The sequence below is a fragment of the Ornithorhynchus anatinus genome, chromosome 8 (assembly GCF_004115215.2).
Source record: "Ornithorhynchus anatinus isolate Pmale09 chromosome 8, mOrnAna1.pri.v4, whole genome shotgun sequence".
NCBI lineage: Eukaryota > Metazoa > Chordata > Mammalia > Monotremata > Ornithorhynchidae > Ornithorhynchus > Ornithorhynchus anatinus.
In genome coordinates this window covers 68,775,277-68,791,863 of record NC_041735.1, presented here as the reverse complement: position 1 = coordinate 68,791,863, position 16,587 = coordinate 68,775,277, and the positions used below count along the sequence as shown (strand labels likewise).

Below are 16,587 nucleotides of genomic sequence, written 5' to 3'. Positions count from 1 at the left end.
CACATAGTAGGCGCTTAACAAATACCAACATTATTCTTATATTATTATTGTTATTACAATTAGTTAGGCCAATTGATCCGAGACTCAGGACAAGCCGGTTATCCCTGCAGGGGCCCAAGGCCCTACTAGGCTAGTATGTTGGGATGAGTTAATGGTGAACGGATGGAAGGTGGGAGAGTCAAACGCTTAGCACAGTACAGGGAAGCACCATGTTGTAATGATAACGATAATGGTCTCCGTTAAGCTCTTCCTTCGTGCCAAGCACTGTTCTAAGCACTAGGGGAGAAACAAGGTAATCAGGTTGTCCCACATGGGGCTCACAGTCGTAATCTACATTTTACAGATGGGGGAGCTGAGGCAGAGAAGTTAAGTGACTTGCCTAAAGTCATACAGGTGACAAGTGGCAGAGCTGGGGCTAGAACCCACGACCTCTGACTCCCAAGCTCGTGCTCTTTCCACTGAGCCATGCAGAGCCCAGGCCTGGGACTCAGTAGGTCGTGGGTTCTAATCTCAGCCCTGCCACTCGTCTGCTGTGTGACCTCGGGCAAGTCACTTAACTTCCCTATGCCTCAGTTGCCCCATCTGTAAAATGGGGATTAAGACCGTGAGCCCCATGTGGAACAACCTGTATCTCCCCCAGCGTGCTTGGCACACAGGAAGAGCTTAAAAAATGTCATAATTATTTATTATTTATTACAGCGCTCCACAGCAGTAAGCACTCAATATATACCGTGGATGGATTGATAATAATGTTGGTATCTGTTAAGCGCTTACTATGTGCAGAGCACTGTTCTAAGCGCTGGGGTAGATACAGGGTAATCAGGTCGTCCCCCTTGAGGCTCACAGTTAATCCCCATTTTCCAGATGAGGTCACTGAGGCCCAGAGAAGTGAAGTGACTTGCCCCCGCTCACACAGCTGATGAGTGGCAGAGCAGGGATTCGAACCCATGACCTCTGGCTCCCAAGCCCGGGCTCTTTCCACTGAGCCACGCTGCTTCGTGGGTGGGGGGGGGGGTGGGTTCGTTGATGGGTGAGTTGGCGGGTGAGAGGTTACTTCATAGGGTGGAATTAGGTGGGGGGTTAGTGAGGGTTGAGGGGCTAGTTGACATGGGGTTTGTTAGTTGGGGGGTTAGCTGGAAGGGGTGGGGTTAGTCGCTGAGTTAGTTATTGGGTGGACAGGAGGGTTATTTGGAGGGGTGGAGTGGATGAGGAGTTTGTGGGGTGATTAGTGAGTGGGTGAGGCCTCGTTGTCACTCTTTATTGTTGCCTTGTACTTTCCCAAGCGCCTAGTACAGTGATCTGCACACGGTAAGCGCTTAATAAATACGACTGAATGAATGAATAGTAGACCGTAAGCCCGTCAAAGGGCAGGGACTGTCTCTGTCTGTTGCCGATTTGTCCCTTCCAAGTGCTTAGTACAGTGCTCTGCACATAGTAAGCGCTCAATAAATACTATTGAATGCACTGAATTAATGGTGGGTGTGTGGGGGTGGGTTAACTGGAGGGGGGGAGGATTGATATCTGTCTCCCCCTCCCCAGCCTGTGAGTAAATAGTGGGCAGGGATGGTCTCTCTTTATTGCTGTATTGTACTTTCCCAAGCACTTAGTCCAGTGTTCTGCACACAGTAAGCGCTCCATAAAGACGATAGAATGAATGAATGCGTGGATTCATTAATAATACTAATGGTGGTATTTGTTAAGCGCTTAGTATGTACCAAGCACTGTTCTAAGCGCTGGGGGAGATACAAGGTAATCAGGTTGTCCCACGTGGGGTTCACACCCATTTTCCAAACGAGGTAATTGAGGCACAGAGAAGTTTAGTGACCAGCACAAAAATCACCCAGCTGATAAATAGCAGAAACGGGATTTGAACCCACGACTTCTGACTCCCAAGCCCGTGCTGTTTCCACCGAGGCACGCTGCTTCTCTAATTGATCTTCTCTAATTGATCTAAGTGATCGGTGTTTGGCTGAAGGATGGGCGGATGGTTAGTAGCCCTTCCCTTCGTAATAATAATGATGGCATTGTTAGGTGCTTATTATATGCAAAACACTGTTCTAAGCGCTTCGTCCGTCCACCTGGCTCTCCCTCCCACGGCCATTCCACCAACCCGCCACCCAGCCCGGATTCAGCGTGACAGTCACTCGTTCCATCGTATTTACTAAGCACTTACTGCGTGCGGAGCGCTGGACTAACAATAATAATAATTGTGATATTCGTTAAGCGTTCACTATGTGCCAAACGCTGTACTAAGCGCTGTGTGCTGGGGGCAGATACAAGCAAATCGGATGGGACACAGTCCCCGTCCCTCTTGAGGTCCACGGTCTTAATCCCCTTTTGACAGACAGGGTAACTGAGGCCCACAGAAGTGACTTACCCAAGGCCACACAGCAGACAAGTGGTGGAGCCGGGATTAGAACTCATAACCTTCTGAATCCCAGGCCCGGGCTCTAGCCACTAGGCCATGCCGACTACTTAATTAATGCCACCGACTGATAGTAATAACAGGGATGTTTAGTAGATAATGATATTTACTGATGTCTCGTCTGCAAAATGGGGATTGAGACTGTGAGCCCTCTGTGGGACGGGGACTGTGTCCAACGCGATCTGCTTCTATCCACCCCAGCGCTTAGTACAGTGCCTGGCACAGAATAAGAGTTCAATAAATACCGCTGTCTACTAACTCTGCTGTTGTATCATGCTTTCCCAAGCCTTTAGTATAGTGCTTCGCACACAGTAAGTGCTCAATAAATACCAGAGTCTACTAACTCTGTTGTTGTACTGTTCTTTCCCAAGCGCTTGGTACAGCGCTTTGCGCACAGTAAGGGCTCAATACATACCAGTGTCTTCTTTGTTGTTGTATTACTTTCCTAAGCGCTTAGTATAGTGCTTTGCACACAGTAAGCGCTCAATAAATACTAGTCTCTACTAACTCTGTTGTTGTACTGTACTTTCCCAGTCGCTTAATACAGTACTTTCCACACAGTACGCGCTCAATAAATATCAGCGTCTACTAACTCTGTTGTCGTATTGCACTTTCCCCATCGCTTAATGCAATGCTTTGCACCCAATAAGCGCTCAGTAAATACCACTGATTGCCTGGAGACATGAGCGCTTGCAGATCGACGAGAAGCAGCGTGGCTCAGTGGCAAGAGCCCGGGCTTGGGAGTCAGAGATCATGGGTTCGAATCCCGACTCTGCCACTTCTCAGCTTGTGACTGTGGGCAAGTCACTTCACTTCTCTGGGCCTCAGTTCCCTCCTCTGTAAAATGGGGATTAAGACTGTCAGCCTCACGTGGGACAACCTAATTACCTGGTATACTCCAGCGCTCAGAACAGTGCTCTGCACATAGTAAGCGCTTAATAAATACCAACATTATCCCCGGTGGAACGGCGCTTGTGGTCGCTGGGCTGCGGGGTGGGGGTGACTCCGGATAGGGGGATTTTCCCTCCCGATTCCCAACCCTTCCCCACCCCCGGGAAAGGCGGGAAAATTGGGATTCGGGCCCAGGGGCAGGTGATGGGAGGGAGGGAGGGGTCGAGGGGGGGGGAGGGGAGGGCCCATTAGAGCTTTTTGTCCTGAAGCATGGATCAGGGGACAGTGATGGGGGGCGGGGTGTGTGTGTGTGTGTGTGTGCGTGTGTGATTTGTGTGTGTGTGTGTGTGATTTGTGTCTGTGTGATTGAGATCTCTGTGTCTGTGGCTATCTTCGCTGAACGTGTGAGGTGGTGTTTTGCGTATGGCGTGATTGTGCAGGGAGGTGTGTGTTTGTGTGAGACCAGGTTATGGCTGTTTCTGCCGGGGCATCCGGGTGGCCGGTGGCTGGATGTTTATGGGCGCGTCTTTGTATGCTTTCAGGGTGTGGATCTGGGGGTGGCGGGGGCCGGGGGAGAGGCGTTTCTTCCGCTCGACAGAGGATTCGGAGATGAGTCCCCATGGATTTTCACTCCCCTAGTACGGTCTCTAAGGAATCGGGAGGGTCTGCAGGCCGAGAAGAAAGAAGGAAAGAGAGAGGGAGAGAGAGAGAGAGAGAGAGAGAGAGAGAAAGAAAGAAAGAAAGAAAGAAAGAAAGAAAGAAAGAAAGAAAGAAAGAAAGAAAGAAAGAAAGAAAGAAAGAAAGAAAGGAAGAAAGGAAGGAAGGAAGGAAGGAAGGAAGGAAGGAAGAAAGGAAGAAAGGAAGAAAGGAAGAAAGGAAGAAAGGAAGAAAGGAAGAAAGGAAGAAAGAAAGAAAGAAAGAAAGAAAGAAAGAAAGAAAGAAAGAAAGAAAGAAAGAAAGAAGAAAGAAGAAAGAAAGAAAGAAAGAAAGAAAGAAAGAAAGAAAGAAGGAAGGAAGGAAGGAAGGAAGGAAGGAAGGAAGGAAGGAAGGAAGGAAGGAAGGAAGGAAGGAAGGAAGGAAGGAGGAGAGAAAGAAAGAAAGAAAGAAAGAAAGAAAGAAAGAAAGAAAGAAAGAAAGAAAGAAAGAAAGAAAGAAAGAAAGAAAGGAATAATGGAGGGAGGAAGGAAAGAAATAAAAAGAAAGAAAGAAAGAAAAAAGAGAGGAATAATGGAGGAAGGAAAGAAAGGAATAAGGAAAGGAAGAAAGAAAGAAAGAAAGAAAGAAAGAAAGAAAGAAAGAAAGAAAGAAGAAAGAAAGAAAGAAAGAAAGAAAGAAAAGGAAGGAAGGAAGGAAGGAAGGAAGGAAGGAAGGAAGGAAGGAAGGAAGGAAGGAAGGAAGAAGAAAGAAAGAAAAAGAAAGAGAGAGAGAGAGAGAGAGAAAGAAAGAAAGAAAGAAAGAAAGAAAGAAAGAAAGAAAGAAAGAAAGAAAGAAAGAAAAAAGAAAGAAAGAAAGAAAGAAAGAAAGAAAGAAAGAAAGAAAGAAAGAAAGAGAAAGACAACTTCGTGAGTGGGTGTGCGTGCTCGTAGGGAGCTGGGAGACACAGAGACAAAAACAAGGGCAAAGAGACAAAGGAAAGGGGAGAGAGAGGTAGAGACAAAAAACAGAGGCAGGGAGAGATGGACCCGAGTGGGGAGAGACAGAAGCCGAGAAGAAGTAATAGTATTTATTCAATCATTCACTCGTATTGATTGAGCGCACTTGCCCCGGTGGGGCTCACCGCCTCAATCCCCGTTCTACAGCGGAGGTCAGTGAGGCCCAGACAGGTGAAGTGAGTCGCCCAAGGTCCCACAGCAGACACGTGGCAGAGCCGGGATTCGAACCCACGACCTTCTGACTCCCAGGCCCGGGTTCCATCCACTACGATACGCTGCTTCTTCTGCCACTTGTCTCATTTCCACTGGTACACTCTTTGCCAAGCGCTACGCACAGGGCTCCGCGCACAGTAAGCGCTTAGACTTGAAACTAGACTGTAAACTCGCCGCAGGGGCAGGGAACGTGCCTGGGACTGTGTCCGACCCCATTACCTTCTATCCACCCCAGCGCTTAGAACAGTGCTGGGCACATAGTAAGCGCTTAACAAATACCATAAAGATGATGACGACGACGATCAGCGTTTAAAACAGTGCTTGGCACAAAGTAAGCGCTTAAATGCCATAATGATGATGACGATGGTCAAGCCGTAACTACCCCAGCGCGTAGAACAGTGCTTGGCACGTAGTAAGCGCTTAACAAATCCCATAAAGATGATGTCAGCTGTGTGACTGTGGGCAAGTCACTTCACTTCTCTGTGCCTCAGTTCCCTCATCTGTAAAATGGGGATTAAAACTGTGAGCCTCACGTGGGACGACCTGATGACCCCGTATCTCCCCCAGCGCTTAGAACAGTGCTCTGCACATAGTAAGCGCTTAACAAATACCAATATTATCATTATTATTATGACGATCAAGCCGTAACTACCCCAGCGCTTAGAACAGTGCTTGGCACATAGTAAGCGCTCAAATATCATAATGATGATGACGGTGACGATCAAGCCGTATCTTCCCCCAGTGTTTAGAACAGCGCTTGGCCCAAAGTAAGCGCTTAAATATCATAATGATATTGATGACGATCGAGCTGTGTCTACCCCCAGTGCTTAAAACAGTGTTTGGCTCATCATAGTAAGCGCTTAACGAATGCCATGATGATGACGATCGAGCTGTAACTGCTCCAGCGCTTAGAACGGTGCTTGGCACATAGTAAGCGCTTAACGAATGCCATGATGATGATGCTGGTGATCTGCGACCCCCCGATGCGGGGGCGGCCTGGGACCCCCGAGGAGACGGAAAATGTGCCGGGAAACCAAAATTCCCGAGGCATTCGAACAGCCGGCTAAAAATGTTCGCTGCAATTTCTGGAAAAATTTCCCAAAATAGGAGGGTTGGGGGGGGGGGGAGGGATGGCGGGAATGTGGAAAGACGGGGGGGGGGGGGGGGATAAGCAGGGATAGACACGGGAAGGACTGAAAGGCAGAGAGGGAAAAATGGGACAGACAGAAAACACAGCCTGGGCAGGCAGAAGGAGATCAAACTGGAGAAACGGAGATGGATAGATAATAATAATGATAATAATAATAATAATAATAATGTTATTTGTTAAGCGCTTACTACGTGCCGAGGACTCTTCTAAGCGCTGGGGAGATACAAGGTAATTAGGTTGTCCCACGTGGGGCTCACAGTCTTAATCCCCATTTTACAGATGAGGTAACTGAGGCACAGAGAAGTGAAGCGACTTGCTCAAAGTCTCCAAGTGACCGAGGCGGGATTAGAACCCACGACCTCTGACTTCTCAGAGATGGATATGGAGACGGAGAGATGGAGAGAGACGGCGGGGCAGAGAGACAGAGACGCTGAAGCAGCACTTCTTCCCACCCCAGTACCCCTGGAGACGCCCCTACCAGCCTAATAATTATTTAATAATCACTTATCGTTAATAATAATAATATAATAATATAGTATAATTATTATTTTAATAGTATATGATTGTCGTATGATTTAATTGTTATTATATTAAAGCTTATTAATAATAATAAATGAAGGGTCCTCGACCTTCGATCCCTGCTCCCTGACTTTACCACTTCCTGCTCCTTCCCCGGGCTCTCCCTCTTAGTAACAACAATAATAATAATAATAATAATATTTGTTAAACGCTTACTATATACCAGGCACTGTACTAAACGCTGGCGCAGGTACAAGCAAATCGGGTTGGACGCAGTCCCTGTCCCACCTGGGGCTCACAGTCTCAATCCCTATTTGACAGACAACACACCATTACTAATTAATAATCATTTATTTATATTAAGGTCAGTCTCTCCCTCGACCCCCCCCCCCTCCCCCGCCCGCAGACTGTGAGCTCGTTCATTCATTCACTCAGTCCAATTTATTGAGCGCTTACTATGTGCCGAGCACTGTACTAAGCGCTTGGGAGAGTGCAATTCGGCAACAGATAGAGACCATCTCTGCCCAACGACGTGCTCACAGCTCGTTCATTCATTCATTCATTCAATCGTATTTATTGAGCGCTTACTAGGTGCAGAGCGCTGTACTGAGCGCTTGGAATGAACAAGTCGGCAACAGATAGAGACGGTCCCTGCCCCTTGACGGGCTCACGGTCTGATCGGGGGAGACGGACGGACGAGAACAATATCGTTGTGGGCAGGGAATAATACTGTTAATAATAATACTGTTGGTATTTGTTAAGCGCTTACTATGTGCCGAGCACTGTTCTAAGCGCTGGGAGAGACGCAGGGGAATCGGGTCGTCCCACGTGGGGCTCCCAGTCTTCATCCCCATTTTACAGACGAGGGAACTGAGGCCCAGAGAAGTGAAGTGACTCGCCCACAGTCACCCAGCTGACAAGTGGCAGAGCCGGGATTCGAACCCATGACCTCTGACTCCAAAGCCCGGGCTCTTTCCGCTGAGGGAATGCGTCTGCCAACTCTACTGGAGGGGACTCTCCCGAGCGCTCAGTACAGCGCTCTGCGCACAGTAAGCGCTCAATAAATAACGGTTGTTTGATTGACCCTCGTCGTCGTGGGTCACTGAAATAAGGGAGACAGAGACCTCCCCCGGGAGACAGCGGACCCCCGTGGGAGGGTGTAAACGCGCGCGTACGCACACGGGTGCATGTTCGTGTACACGCGTGTGCTTGAATGGGTGAGAGTGAGTTCCATCGCGCTCTCTCTTCTTCCTCTTTCTCTCTGTCTCCCCTCTGCTTCGGAGTGTCTCCGATCTCTGGGCGTGCGTGGGAGAGGGTGGGGGGTTGTGAGTCCGTGGGCGATCTCTGTCTCCCCGCAATGATTGCGTGGATCCGTACGACTGCGCCTGAGCGCAGAGGAGAATCAGCCGCTGTTGTGGGAGAGTGGGGGAGTGAGTGTGACACTGTGAGTGGGGGTGATCGTGAGCGTGGGAGGGGGACTGCTTGTGCCAGGGAGAGCGTGGGTCATTGTGAGTGGGTGATGGTGAGCGTGGGGAGAAGCGCTTGTGCTATTGCGAGAGTGGGTGATTGTGTGGGGGTAATCGTGAGCGTGGGAGGGGGAGCGTATGTGAGATTGCGCGTGGGGGATCGTGAGCCTGGGAGGGGGGGTGTGTGTGTGAGATTGTGAGTGTGGGTGATCGTGAGCGTGGGAGGGGGGGGGTGTGTGTGTGAGATTGTCAGTTTGTGGGTGGGTGGGGGGTTTGGGGTGAGGGAGAGGGGGCGGCGGGGCCCCTCGCTTTGGCTCCCCAGGAGTCCCGGGCCCGAGCAGGCGTTTTCCTGTCCCTCTGCCTCCGCCCCGGGGGAGACGTGCAGAAGCTCGCGTGGAGCAGAAAGCCTCAGTCCCGGGCTGGCCGCGGTGGCTACTTGCAGGACTCCCCGCTCCGGGAGCGTCCACGGGGCCTGCCGGGCGGCGAGAGAGGGTGACGGCTTCCCCGGGCCTGCTGCCTTTCCCCCCCCCACCCACCTTTCTTTCCTCATCCAGCCCCCCGATCCTCCCCACACTCCCACTCCCTTCCCCCCGCTGGTCCTAAAAATAGTCTCCCTTTTCCAGCTGCTGCCTGGACTCCGTCCCCACCCAGCCCGCTCACAAACACACACACAAGCCTCCCCCCCTTGGGGGTCTCCCCAGTTTTCCACCCAGGCCGGGGGGTCCACGGCCCGCGCCTCGTTTTCTTCCCCAGAATCAGCCAGTGGTATTTACAGAGCGCCTACTGTGCGCAGGGCACTGTACTGAGCGCTTCTCCACAGCCCTCCAAACCGGCTCTCCCTTCTCGGGGTCGGGGAAGGGGGGAGAAGGGAGGTGTCGTTCGTTGTGAGCCGGGATTGTGACTGAGGCTACGGTGTCCGCTCCCGAGCGCTTAGTACAGTGCTTTCCACACAGTAAGCGCTCGATAAATATGATTATTATTTGTGGGGGAAGAAGGAGGGGAGGAGAAGCGGGGGGGGGGGGCGGGCGGGGGGGTTGGTTTGCCCGGGGCGGGGGTCGTCCAGCTCCAGCCCGCGTACGTTCTGCGGAGCGAAGGGGAAACTGAGTCCGGACTCAAAGTCCCCGGCTCGGTCCGCCCGGTCCATCCGAACCTCGAGGGTCCCCGAGGCGCCTCGCCACACTTCCAGTCACCCACGCACGTCCACACGCGCGAACGCATATACGCCTTCACACGCGCAAAACCGCACGCGTGGCAACGCATAAAAACATTCATGCACGGCCATGCATCCGTGTACTCACACTCGTCCCCAAACGCTGACAACACGTTCATACCCACACGCACGCATTTATACACGCACCGCAACACGCACATGCATTCAAACCCACGCACACACTCGTATACTCACGCTCCTCCACAAACACATACGCACATCCACACATCCACATACGCTTTCATACCCACAGACACACCTTCGAAGACACGCACACATTTATACACCCACCGCGACACACACATACCTTCAAACCCATGCACACATTCGTATACTCACACTCGTGCACAAACACGTACGCACGTTCACACACCCACATACGCTTTCGCACCCACAAACACACCTTCGAAGACACGCACACATGTATACACCCACCGCAACACACACATACCTTCAAACCCATGCATACATTCGTATACTCGCATTGGTCTACAAATACATACGCACGTCCATACGCACACGTACGCGTCCACCCCCTCTTACACACATTCAAACAAACCTCCGCATTTCACACCCCCCCACACACATTCATCCGCACCGACACAGGCACACATTTATGCACACTCACAAAGGCATCCGGCGCCTAGAAGAGTGCTCAGCGTTTAGAAGAGTACCCAGCGCTTAGAAAGGTGCTTGGCACAAAGTAGGAGCTTAAGAGATTCCACCGTTATCGCTGTTGTGTACATACTCACGCACTCACGCATAACCAGTCCTCCCCCACCCATACACGCTTCACGACAAACTTATTTGCACACTCGCAAAAAACTCACAATCACCCTCGCTGAGTCCTATAAGCGGACACGTCCAACCTCTCTCCCGCCTCATGCACACACGCACGCCCATGCACACATTCTTACACAAAACAACACACACATTCATACACAAAACAACACACACATTCATCCACCAAACACACATACACACACGAGACCCTCTGTGGCTCGCTCCTGGGACGGGCACCTGTGTACAGGCCCGGGACCACTTATTATGCAGCCGGAAAATATTCCTCTCCCTCAATCGATCATTGATTCATTCATTCAGCAGTATTTACTGAGCTCTTACTATGTGCAGAGCACTGTACTAAGCGCTTCACTTCCCAGCACCCCCAGAAGCAGGTCGCCCCCCGCCCCCCAAACCGTGGCACGGACCGACTCCATCCTCCGGTCCCTAAAACACCTTCCCCCCCCCCCCCCGCCCTTCTGTGAGAAGCAACGTGGCCTAGTGGCAAGAACCCGCGCTGTGGGAGTCAGAGGACGTGGGTTCTAATCCCGCCTTCACCATTTATCGGCTGTGTGGCCCGGGGCAAGCAGCTTCACTTCTCTGAGCCTCCGTGACCTCATCTGGAAAATGGGGGTGAAGACTGTGAGCCCCACGTGGGACAACCCGATAACCTGGGTACCTACCCCAGCGCTTAGAACAGTGCTTGGGACAGAGTAAGCGCGGGAAGCAGCTCGGCGTAGTGACTAGAGCCCGGGCCTGGGAGTCAGAAGGTCATGGGTTCTAATCCCGGCTCGGCCGATTGTCTTGCTGGGTGATCTTGGGCAAGTCACTTCCCTTCTCTGGGCCTCAGGTTTCTCATCTGTAAAATGGGGATTGAGGCCGTGAGCCCCACGTGGGACAGGGACTGGGTCCAGCCCCATTTGCTCGTATCCACCCCAGCGCTTAGTACAGGCCCTGGCACGTAGTAAGCGCTTAATACATACCATTATTATTATTATAACTAATTTTATTATTATTAGAGGGTCGGGGTCGCTCTCTCCCGGCACCTGCGCCCCTCCTCGCCCCGTCTCGCTCCCCCAGGTGCCAGGAGAGGGTGGGGAGGTGGTGGGTGGGTAGGGGGTCTTGTCGGGGGCACTCGATAGGCCTGGGGGAAAGAGGCTTCTTTCTCCCTCACCTCTCCGCTGGAGCCCGAGGAGCCCCTCTCTTCGAATTCAGAGCTTCCCCGTCCCCACGCCCAGGATCCACGCGATTCCTGAAATCAGGCCCCGATCGGGAAAGGGAGGAGGGGGCGATGGCCTCAGTGGACCTGGCCCGAGTCCGGTCCATTTGCAGGGGATCTGATCATCCGCCAGACCCCTGCCCCAGACCGGACTAAATCCTGAGAACGGGGCGGGGGGCGCGGAGACCCTCCCCCTCGAAGCCCCCCGCGGCTCCCGGGGAGAGGGAAAAGCTTCCAGGGGGATCCGGATTATCCTACATCTCCCCAGGCCTTAGCACAGCGTTTGGTACTGAATACGGGCTTCACAACCGCCCCCCCCCCCATCAGGATGACGATGGTGATCATAATAATTAATAAGACTAAGTAGGGTATTTGTTAAGCGCTTACTAGGTACTAGGCACTGTTCTCAGCGCTGGGGTGGATACCAGCGAATCGGTTTGGGCACAGTCCCTGTCCCACCTAGGGCTCACGGTCTCAACCCCATTTTCCAGGTGAGGGAACTGAGGCCCAGGGAAGTGAAGTGCTTCGCCCAAGGTCACCCAGAGGACCAGTGACGGAGTCGGGATTGGAACCCATGACCTTCGGACTCCCAGGTCGGGGCTCTAGCCACAGACCCATGCTGCTTCTCTCGTTGATGATGATGATGTGTTGCTCCTGCAGAGTTAACACACGCGTACCCACACCCGCACCAAACACGCGCGCCCGCACGGAATCCCGCCTTTTCCCGGTTAACGCTAAACTTCGGCGTACAAAGAGCGGTGGGTCGAAATGTCCCGCGGCCAATGGACCGCTTCCACGCCGGCCGATGGCCTTCGGGACTGTCCCTCTTTATTGCTCTATTGTCCTTTCCCAAGCGCTCAGTACAGTGCGCTGCCCGCAGTGAGCGCTTAGTAAATACGATGGGAGGAATGAATCACCCAACAAACGCGAGCACGGCAAGTTAAACACCGGTCGGGAGGAGGAGGAAAGGAGGAAGGAGGGAAAACCAACCGCCTTGCAAAATAATATCCGTGTCTTCTTCGCTCTCTCACACACACACACACACATGAACACACACGCACGCCCTCGGAAAATACGACCCAACTCAACGTAAAAACTTCCAACGAGTTGTGGAGACCTTCAGGGACCCTCAACTGGACGCTTAAACGCCCCCCTCCCCCAAATAACCATAAAGCCAGCTCCCCTATATGCCCTTCTATAGGCGACTGGAAAGCTTCGACCTCTGCCCGCTCGGCGACAATAAATCCGATCGAGGTAGCCCCTTAGCCACAGAAAGAGAGAGAAAGAGAGAGGGAAAAGAGAGCGCGAGAGAGAGTTCTCTATACGTGGAGATGCAGGACAGAGCTCAGATAATCAGAGTCTAAATCTTCTATAGGTAGAGATCTAGCGTTCTAATTGTTGATAGCGATGCCTGTTTTCTTGTTTTGATGCCTGTCTCTCCCCTCCTCCAGACTGTCTGCCCGTTGTGGGCAGGGATTGCCTCTCTCTTTATTGCTGAATTGAACTTTCCAAGCGCTTAGTAGAGTGCTCAGCATATAGTAAGCGCTCAATCCATACGATGGATAGAATGAACACATCTCCCCGGGAGAAATTCCCCTCGCTTTCCGAGATTCGGAAATTCGACCCACCCCCTCGCCCCCCGGATCTCCCTTTTTTTCTGATCTCCATCCTCCCCCCCCCAAAATCCCCCAACCCTGCGGTAGAACCGCTTGCCACCTCCCCCTCCCCTTTCTGCTGTCTGTCCTACCTGAATCCCGAACGACTCGGGAGTCTCGGCGGCCGTGCTCTGGTTGAAGATGCTTTGCTTGCTGGACCTGAGCGGATTTGGAGACGAGAAAGAGAAAAGAGAAAGGGAGAGAGTGTAAGAGAGGGAGAGGGAGAGAGGGGGAGAGAGAGAGAGAGAGAAAGACAGAGAGACACCCAAAAGGCAGATTCTCCAGCTCTAGGCGATCCAAAAGTCTAGGCGGTCTAGGCGATCTAGGCGATCCTTTCCCCAGTTCATCTTAGCGAGAAGTGGTTTCTAGCACCTGGATGTTCAGCTATAAATCCCCTTGCAAATAATAAATGGATTAATAATAACAAGGTATGAGGTTCTTTTTATAGAAAAAAGGAGAGAATCGAAATAAATGCGGCAGTTAGACAACCATTTTGATAAGAGGATAATTGAGGCGACACTGGTGTATAATTAGAGGATAATTTATGCTATATCCACTTTTATTCCACCTCCCAAAATAAACCCAGTCCATAATCATTACAGGCAAATTGTTCTGAATTTTATAGCTGCAATTTGAACAAAGTACTGCAGATAATCATGGGAGATTTTTGTGTATTCCTGATTAGAACTCTAATTGCCGCCTTCCAGAAAGTAAAAATAACTGTAAAACGACTCTATTTTTATCATTAACAATGTTGACAATAAAATAAAATCAATTGGAATTGTAATCGGGAGACAAATTTAGGACGAAGGCACTTTTTTCTTGGGTAGTTTATATTGTAATCAAGATTTGCCAAACCGCTAACCGCATGTATCATTTGCATATATTTCAAAAGCAGTACAGTAGCTTCTGTTTTCAATAGGAAAAAATGCATTGCTGTCAGTTCGCCAGAGATCGGCTTTCAGAACTCGCTGATCCTCTCTCAAAAAGATTTTTTTTTTACCCCCCTCCTTTCTTCATTTTTTTTTTGTTCGATATATAGAAAACATCGCCTTGAACGGCGAGGACCCCGAGAGTCATGGTTTGATTTTTTTTTTTTTGTCCACCCCCTGGAGAGGAAGAGCTGAGTTGGGATGGGGGGAGGGGGGAGAGGAAGGAGGAAAGTGTGTGTGTGTGCGTGTGTGTGTGTGTGTGTGTGTGTTTGGGGGGGGGGGGAAACTTCGCGGGTGGATCGGGCGTGGGGAATAGCAGAGTTAGGGTGTGTGCGTGTGTGTGTTGTTTTTTTTTTTTGTGGGTAGGGGGAGGATGAGAGAGGGGTTGAGATTTGAACATTCAAACGCATGTCGCCCAGGTAAAGAGTCCGGGGGAGAGGATTTGAAAAGAGGCAAGGAAAAACTGCCCTCCGCAGCAATGGTGGGGGGTTGGAGAACAGAAATTATGGGGAGAGGAACAGTGGGAGGGGGATGGAGGGGAAGCGGGGAGGGCGAGGGGAAAGGCAAATCCAACTGGGCTCGGGTCCAGCACCTCTTGGGGCGGGGAGGGGGGGGAGGAGAGAGAGAGGGAGAGAGAGAAAGAGAGAGAGAGAGACAGAAAGGGGGGAAGAGAGACAGAGAGAGGGAGACAGAAGTGGGGAGAGAGACAGACAACAGAGGGAGACACAGAGAGGGGCGAGGGGGGAAGAGAGATAGACAGAGAGACAGAAAGAGAGAGGGGGGAGGGAGAGAGACAGAAAGAGAAGAAAGGAAGGGAGAGAGGCAGAGAGGAGGGGAGAGAGACAGAGGGACAGAAAGAGAGCGGGAGAAAGACAGAGACACAGAAAGAGAGAGACAGAAAGGGGGGAGAGAGAGAGTCAGAAGTGGGGGAGACAGGGAGAGAGAAAGACAGAGACGGAGAGAGAGAGAGAGGAGAGAGAAAGACAGAGAGAAACGGAAAGGGGGGGAGGGAGAAAGAGAGACAGAAGGAGACAGAGGGGGGGGGAGATAGAGAGAGACAGAAGAGAAAGACAGAGGGGGGAGAGAGAGACAGAAAGGAGAGAAAGAGACAGAGAGAGAGGGGGGGAGAGAGAGAGACAGAAAGGGAGAGAGAGAAAAGCAGGGACAGAGAGAGACAGAGAGAGGAGGAGAGACAGAAAGAGAGAGGGGAGAGAGAGAGAGAAAGACAGAGACAGAGGGAGACAGAGAGAGAAAGACAGAGACAGAGAGAAGGGGAGAGAGAGACAGAAATAGAGAGGGGAGAGAGAGAGAAGCAGAGACGGGGGGGGAAGAGAGACAGAAAGAGAGTGGGGGAAAGAGAGAGAGAAGCAGAGACAGAGGGAGACAGAGAGAGAGAAAGACAGACGGAGAGAGAGAAGCAGAGACAGAGGGGGGAAAGAGAGACAGAAAGAGAGAGGGGGAAAGAGGGAGAAAAGCAGAGACAGTGGGAGACAGAGAGAGGAGGAGAGAGAGAGACAGAAAGAGAGAGGGGGAGAGAGGGAGAAAAGCAGAGACAGAGAGAGGAGGGGAGAGAGAGAGAGACAGAAAGAGAGAGGGGGAAAGAGGGAGAAAAGCAGAGACAGTGGGAGACAGAGAGAGGAGGAGAGAGAGAGACAGAAAGAGAGAGGGGGAGAGAGGGAGAAAAGCAGAGACAGAGAGAGGAGGGGAGAGAGAGAGAGACAGAAAGAGAGAGGGGGAGAGAGGGAGAAAAGCAGAGACAGAGGGAGACAGAGAAAGGAGAGGAAGAGAGACAGAAAGAGAGAGGGGGAGAGAGGGAGAAAAGCAGAGACAGAGAGAGGAGGGGAGAGAGAGAGAGAGACAGACAGAAAGAGAGAGGGGGAGAGAGGGAGAAAAGCAGAGACAGAGGGAGACGGAAAGAGGGAGGGAGGGGAAGGGAAGGGGGAGGCAAAGAGAGGGCGGGTGTCTCTGGGCGGTGTCTCTGGCTGTGTCTCTGGGTCTGCGAGCGTGTCTCTGGCTGGGGCCCGCACCGCGCCGCCCCCGTCCGGGCCGGAGTGGAACCGGGCGCGCGTGACGTCACGGGTCGGGCCGCCCAATGGCGGGGCGGCGCTGCCCCTTCGGAGACAAACCATTTCGACTCGTGGCCACCGCCTCGAGTCTCCACGCCGGAGCCGCAACTTTCGCAGAAATTGCCACCTTAAAAATCCCCTGCCTTCCACGGTACCAGCCGGCCCCCCCCACCCCCACCCCTCCCAACCCCCACCCCACCCAAAGAAAAAAAATCCCCGGGAGGAGGAGGAGGAGGAGGAGGGGAGGGGGGGAAGGGACACTGGGAGGGGGGGGAAGAAGGACCAGACGCCCCCCCCTCCATCCCTCCCCCTTCTCCGGGTGAGCAAGACCCCCTCTCCCGGCATCTCTTTATATTAAAAAAGAAAAATAGAAGCAGAGAGGAGACCATCCACCTTTCAGGCGCTTCCC

At 52.0% G+C, this 16,587-nt stretch overlaps 1 long non-coding RNA gene across 1 annotated transcript in view; it reads right to left on the bottom strand.

The window, feature by feature from the left end:
* The window catches only part of LOC114813690, a 39,749-nt gene extending 25,606 nt beyond the window's left edge, over positions 1-14,143 (bottom strand). Inside the window, exon 1 of the long non-coding RNA XR_003761414.1 lies at positions 13,273-14,143. This is a non-coding gene — a long non-coding RNA (uncharacterized LOC114813690). The remainder of the gene's footprint in view (positions 1-13,272) is intronic.
* Positions 14,144-16,587: the final 2,444 nt, after the last annotated feature.